This window comes from Vespa velutina, chromosome 19, assembly GCF_912470025.1.
Source record: "Vespa velutina chromosome 19, iVesVel2.1, whole genome shotgun sequence".
NCBI lineage: Eukaryota > Metazoa > Arthropoda > Insecta > Hymenoptera > Vespidae > Vespa > Vespa velutina.
In genome coordinates, this window is record NC_062206.1 from 1,492,501 (window position 1) to 1,500,465 (window position 7,965).

Below are 7,965 nucleotides of genomic sequence, written 5' to 3' on the forward strand. Positions count from 1 at the left end.
AACAACAAAAAAGAAATATATATATATATATATAATAAAAGAAAAGAATAAAGTTAAAAATTCCGTTGAAAATCTGAAGAACGCAATCAAAAGTTTGATATCGCAATAAACTCGAAGAAGACAGCTCGTTAGAAATTTTCTGTGTTCAATTTTTTCTCTCTCTCTCTCTCTCTCTCACTCTCATTTTTTATGTTTCTTTTCCAAAGGTTATAGTTCAAGAGCGATAAAAAAAATGAGACAACAAAAAATACATGCATACATGTGTGCATATACATATATATATATATATATATATATATATATATATAAATCTGAACAATTTGAATTTCCCGCTTAATAAAATTTAGAAAAAAAAAACCGGAGGAAAATGATAAGCGAAGAGAAATATGAAGGAGCTTTCGAAGGGATTGAACGTAGCATCGGGGTTTAAAGGGGGGTGGGGTTGAGTAATGAGGGGCTAGTGAGGGAGGGATGGTAGAGTAGGAGTAAGGGTGATGTTGAAAAGCACCAAAACACAAATCTTCATTTCATCGTGGAAAGAAAGAACCATGGAGAACGTAGAAACGACGATATGGGAATGTTCCGGGAGGCCAGGAAGACATGTGTCGCGTGCAGTTATATCATTCTTTATGACCAACAATGGCGGTATACCCTTCTCCGTTCCTATAACGTTACTGTACCAGCCGCGTAATATTTGGAAGGCTTGATTTACACTGGCATAAAAATGTCTTTGCCATGTACGTTGATATCACGTAAACCCTTTATACTTCCTCTTCCATTACGATCTAAAATTTTTAAACGTAAATCTCGATTCTAAGGCAAAAAGGAAAGAGTAAAAAATAAAAATGAAGAAATAAAGAGAAAGAGAGAGAGAAATATCTTCACTTACATACATTACAAATTATTACATGTGACAATCACATAAGACGATAAATCATTAAAATTATGTAACTACATACATTTGATATTGGAATAATCGATAAAAATAAAACAAAAGAAAAATAAAAATTTTCATGCTCCAAATTTCCCAAAAAAAGATACAATTATTGATCAATATATGTATATATATATATATATATATATATATATATACATACATGTATATATACATATATATATATAAGGACAATACATTTCTCTTCGAAGGTATAATAAATATAATGTTACTACGGGAAGGGGTTTATCACGTAGGGATGTAAACAGTGGTTCTACTACGTGTGTCTCGTGCAACTTCTGACACGTAGAGTGACGATGCCGTAATGTCGGAGGCGATGTAGTAAAGTGTATATGTGTGAGTGAGTAAGAGAGAGAGAGAGTGAGAGAGAGAGAGAGAGGGAGAGAGAAAGAGAAGCGTTGAGCAGGAATCAGTAGGAGAGGATGCTGGGTTTCGCGGGGTTCTTCGGGGGTAGGTGGAAGGCGCGAAGCTATTAAACTGACAGAAACACTTGCCACCCCCTCGATACTCCTGTATACTCGTAGAGTTCCTGCAACGTCCCTTACTACTACCAAGCAATAGTCCCCGTTCCTCTACCATCCCTTATCGTAACACCAGAGTTATTAATATTTTTCACGTTCCCCCCCCTTGAAAAATTGTCTCCTCTGTACGCTCGACCTGTCTCTCTTTTTCTCTCTCTCTCTCTCTCTCTCTCTCTCTTTCTCTCTCTCTCTTACTCTTACTCCTTCTATTTCGATGCGAGAAGCAATTTTACAGGCGTGTCATGTACGTCAGAGACGAAAAGCGAAGCGACCTATCTCCCTCCTCCTTTATTTCTCTTTGTCGTTTACAACGTGAAATAACATAGGGAAGGATGGATAGGAGGAGGATGGAGGGGTGGAGAGGTGGGGGTGGATGCTGTATTAAAGTAACGAATACAATTTTTTCAGTAAACCTCAATTCATACCACTTCTCGTCTACTTTATCAAAATGTATGATCATAGTCATCAGCTGCTTCTGGAGTATGCAAACAAAAAAAAAAAAAAAGACAAAGAGAGAGAGAGAGAGAGAGACAGAGAGAAAGAAAGAAAGAAAGAAAAAAAAGAAAGAAAGAGATCTTGAGATCACTTCATCGAGATGCTATCAAAGGGTTAGCTAGCAACGAGACAGAGGAGACTACGTCGACCGTTAACGGTCGGCCAATGAAGAAGAAGTAGCTAGCCCGAGGGAGTTATTTTCATTCGATGAAGAAGAAGAGAAAGAGAGAAAGAGAGAAAGAGAGAAGAAAGAACGAAAAGAAAGAAAGAAAGAAGGAAGGATGGATGGATGGATGGATGGAAGGAAGAGAGAGAAAGAGAGAAGTCAATGCTCGAAGCGACTAAACAATTAGCGTTCGCTCGAGTGGCCTCCTGAAAGTCCACGTAGAGAGTCGACTTCTTGATCTACCCCAAAACGATTGGGTACGTCTCGTCGTCACAAAACACGAGTAAAGAGTATAAGGGAGAGGAAAAGGAGAGAAAAAAAGAGAAAGAGAGAGAGAGAGATACGCACTAGGTCAAAAGGATCGAGATTCGAGAGAGAACGTATATGTTTGTGTGAATGCCACATCATACAAATAAATGCATATACCTATGTATATGTACATACATATACGTATATCTCTATCTACATACACGCACACATACATATATATATATATATATATATAACGAGTGGCCAAAATAGTGATCGACGAAGCTACGAGTAATCGCGTCAACGGTCGTGCTCAGGAGTCTATAATTTGTGTGCTTGACAGAATCACCTCTCTCTCTCTCTCTCTCTCTCTCTCTCACTCTCTCTCTCTCTCTCACTCTCTCTCTCTCTCTAACGTGCCATTGAGAGCCACATAAGTAGTTGAGAAAAAGAAAGGAGAAAAGGAAGAAATATATATATATATATATATATTATATATGAAATAGTAAGAGAGAGGAGGAATCGAGTGTGTGAAAGAAAGAGAGAGAGAGAGAGAGAGAGAGAGGAAAAAAAATGTAAAAGAGGGAGGACCGCCCCCCTGCTTGGAGGAACTTGAGACGCGATTGTTGTACGCCGCGTGCACGTCGCGCATACGCAAGGTATTGTCCCTAGTTAGAGGCCACCGGAAGTCACCGGAAGACGATGAACTAACGGAAGACCCTGGGCCTTCTTTCTTTCTTTCTTTCTTTCTCTCTCTCTCTCTCTTTTACTTTTTGGGACCTCCTCCTCGATAGAAGAAGGAGGAGGAACCTTTTTCGTAACCGGCAGCTTGTCTCTTTTCCATTCTCTCGTTTCAAACAGAGGGGAGACTCTCGACTTAACGATTTCTCAGCTCGCCTATCGGCTTCCTTCCATAGAGTTCAAGGTCAACGTTCTAGAAAATCGAAGATAACTACGTGCCACGTGGATTTTCAAGTTTTCGAGAGAATCGATAAGATGGAAATAAAGAGAGAGAGAGAGAGAGAGAGTAAAGGGGATAGATAATGCAATCAATCGAGCGTCTTTTTCCTAAGTTAAGAGAATTAGGTTGCCAGGTCAAGATCGTGTAAGAGAGAACAACGAGAAGATCCAGATGTGTACGATAATACCCTCTACGGTGGCACGCGAACAACCGGAAGACGATCAAGTAGGGAAGATCCGGTATGTATGTATGTATATATATATATATATGTTTGTATGTATGTATGTATGTATGTACGTTCGCCCGTTCTTCTCTTCGTGCACGCGCTTGTTACTAACCTTCCTTTCATTCCATACTCCTCCCACTAATGTGAAATCTATTTTAAGAAAGTAAGACTAGAACACCTCGATAGAACTATTCGTTTTATAGATCAATGTTGAGAAAAAAAAATCATTCGATAATAACCATGAAGAAGAAAGAGGAAGGTAAGAAAAAAGAGAAAGAAAAAAGAGAAAAAAAAGAAAATAATAATAATAATAATAATAATAATAATAACAACAACAGCAGCAGCAGCAGCAGGAGTAGCAAGAACAAGAGCAACGATGACGCATAGAAAATCAAAATGAAAAATCGATAGTACAAGCTTAATAACCATTGCAACAAAGTGTTAGCTTATTGGAAATCGTGCTTTTAGCCACGTGCTGCTACTGTTGCTGATGTTGCTGATGTTGTTGCCGTTGCCGCCGTTGCTGTTGCTGTTGCTCTAGTACTACGGTGGTAGGTAGGACAGCGTGCAAATATTGATGCATTAACAATGCAAGCTAATTATGTTTTGGTTCGAGTGCACCCATAGCCATGGTCGTCCAGTAACACTGTACTTCCGTGTGGATCCGGTGTCGACGGTACTGATGGTGATGGCGATGGTGGGAAGAAGGGGATACCACCGCTACTTCTACCACCACCACCACCACCACCATCATCATCATCACTACCACTACCATCACCACCACCACCACTACCACCACCACCACCATCGACGTCGTCCTGGTGGGTTCGAAGTTTGCAGTGCCCACCAGCAGCTCGGCCATTCTACCATTGTGATCCAGCCTTTGGTACATAGCCGGAGGCTAACTCGCGGCCGCAACTCGCCGTTAAATTAATTTTATCTCATGTCCCACATTAATTTTCTATCTCTCTCTCTCTCTCTCTATCTCTCTCTCTCTCTCTGTCTCTATCTTTCTCTTTCTCTTTCTCTTTTCTTCTCTTTCTCACCGCCAGCTATGAAAGCTAATAAGCAATTTGATATCCATAATAATTAAAGAGTGATACCATCATTTTTTTTTATTTCTTTAACGTATATAATACACATCACTTATATAATATATATATATATATATATATATATATATATATATATAAGGAAATGTAAAAACATTTTTATTTACCTCTTTGTTTCGTTTCGTTACGTTTTTTTACATTTATTTTCCATTCTTCCTCTTTACCCTTCCTCCCTCTCATCCCTCCTGTCTTTCTTATTTTCTTTCCTTTTTTTTTTCTTTTTTTTTTAAGAGGAAAAAAAAAGATAAATAAATAAATGAATGTGAATGAAAAAAAAGAAAAGAAAACGAGCGAAATTGGACAAAATAAAATTCTTTAAGGAATTTCATCGAACGAGACGATTCCATACGTTCGTTTCTTTCGTTTCTTTCGTTATTAAATTATTAAGAAAAATTTCTTTCTTTCTTTAAATTTTATTAATGATTATATTTCTCTAATTCTGTATATTCGATTATAGAATCGTATCATTAGTAAATGAAATGTATCTAATTGAAGTCATTAGTTCAATCGACCTTTTACTTGCCATCGTTAAATGTTTCTGACACTGGTATACATATATGTATATATATAATATGTATATATATATATATTATATATTATATATATTATGTATATATATTATATATATAATATATGTATATATTATTTTGATTATAACTTCTCAACGAACTCGAGTCGAGGAGAACGATAAATTTAATAGCGTGGATCGCCGTGGAAAGACCGAAAGCTTGCATACGCATACGAGTTCGTATATACGTTCAACGAGGTCCAGAAAGAGAAAGAGAGAGAGAGAAAGAGAGAGAGAAAGAGAGCGAGAGAGGAAGTGCTATGCTTGTCCGTGCCAAAAACTTTTAACCAAACTCGATTATTTTGAGTTTAATTAAAGCTCGCGTTAAGCGACAGGCCGCTTAATTATTCCTCGACCATTCGAACGAAGCCGTTACGAAATTTTGCCAAATGATGGATCGTACTTATGTTGTTAAGATAAAAATGAAAAAAAAAAAAAATGAAAAAAGAAAAGAAAAAAAAAAATGAGACGGTTGCATAAAAGATTCGAGAAAACTAATTATCAATTGTTAATTTGCAAAATAAATGTACGATAAATTTTTATCAAATAAAGATCGTCATTTTCGAACACAAATTATCTCCCTCTCTCTCTCTCTCTCTCTCATCTTTTCTATTCTTTTTTTTTTCCTATCTCCTTTGAATTATTAAAAAGCTCATTTCAATTTAATTGGATTCTTATTGAATATAATTAATGTACATAACACCGTTCCGATTCTCCGTAATAAATATTTTTTTTTCCTCCCTAACGTTACTTAGAAAACTAAGAGAACGTCGAAGATCGAAGTACAAAACCCCTGCGGATATTATCAGCCCTTCGGCTAACGTATAAGGGTAGAGGAAAACTCGTAGGAAGGAAGGAAGGAAGGAAGGAAGGAAGGAAGGAAAGAGAAGGGGAACAGATGTTTTTGAGCGCGAGCCAACATCGTAATCTATGTTCCGCAACATCGTAATTAAAGGAAAAATGAATGTTCCATTTTTCTTAGAGTTTAGTTTCTTTCTCGTCGAGCCATCTTCTCTTTTAAATTAATCCCGATTAATCCCGATTAAGATCACGATATGTTTTCTTTTTCTTTTTTTTTTCTTTTCCTTAATAATAAATAAATTATCAATCATATTAAAATCGTACGATGAAATCCTATACGACGACCCGTTTTAATGCACCAATTTTTGCAACTTTTTCATTTCCCTTTTTTCTCCTTTTTTTTCTTTTTTTGTTACCTTATTCTTCTTCTTTTAAGTTCTAAGCAATCGGTGTTCTTAAAAAAAAAAAAAGAAAAAAGAAAAAAAAAAGAAAAAAGATCGTAGAGGTTTATATTCACATTTATTATTCTGTCAAATAAATTACAAAGTAAAGAATCGAATCGTATTGTTACGATCTATCACGTTTAGAACATAAACATGGATATATAACAATGTGGCCATTATTGACCGTAACCCTCCATCGAATTTCATTCCTTTACGTTCACGTATCATCCCTTAAGGGTCTGACCATTTTTCTGTGGCCGGTTAGATAAAGCGAATTTAAAAGTTTAAAATCAACGGGGTGATTGTTGCTTTCCGATCTTCGAAAGTGGAGAAAGGAGAATAGAAAATAGAATATTCTCTCTCTCTCTCTCTCTCTCTCTCTCTTTCTCTCTTTTCGATAATAAGATACGATCAGATCGTTTTACTATCGCGTTTGCCCTACAATGAAATACGAAATGGAAATAGAGAATCGTAGAAAAGAGAGAAATCGTATAGACGAGGAGAGAGAGAGAGAGAGAGAGAGACATTGACTTTTTTGGACAATGATTAAAAGAAAAAGAAAAAAAAAAAAACAGAAAAGAAAAGGAAAGATAGAAAATTTAGGATATATAAAATCGTTTACGACAAAGATTCCGTACGAATAACAGAATGATATATAGAGAAAATAATCGAAAGGGACATCATCCCTCTAGTTTTGGACAATCTATCGTCAGATTCGCAATACGATAGATAAGAAGTTAGATATCACAGTAGTCGTTCCATCACGTGTGCGAATAGAGACCAACTTGAATTCTATTCACGTTAGTTGGAAGAATGGCATCGTGATTCTATTCAATAGAGAGAGAGTGTGAGAGAGAGAGAGAGAGAGAGAGAAAGACGATGCAGTTGGCATTGGAAGGGGAGGGATGGAGAAGGGAGGATGGAAACCATCTGGGAAATCGTATATCTTCGATCTAATGGTACTCTCTAACATCAAGCAATATCCGCAATTGTGGAAGAGTAATCGATCGAAGGATACTATTCTCAAAAAAAAAAAAAAAAAAAAGAAAAAGAAAAAAAAACAAGAAAAATATATATATATAAGTATTCTTTTTTCTTTTTCTTTCTTTCTTTCTTCCCTTTTTTTTTTTTAAAGAATCGAAGAAGTTCCAATCCTGGTATTACCACCCTTTCATACACATTCTTCAACTCTTCTTCTTTCTCTTTTATTATTACTATTATTATTATTATTATTATTATTATTATTTTTCTTTCTTTTTTTTTCTTCTTTCTTTTTCTTATCCCTGTGTCTGCGAAAGCGAAGTCGGTAAAGATGTCGAACGAAATGTTTCTATTGAAGGGAGTCATTGAAAAAGAAGAAGAAAAAAAGAAAAAGAAAATGAAAAAGAAAAAAAAACTTGGAGACCTGTATATGTAACCTGTATAGCGAATAAATACGTTAGACCATCCTACACGTTAAGACGACTCT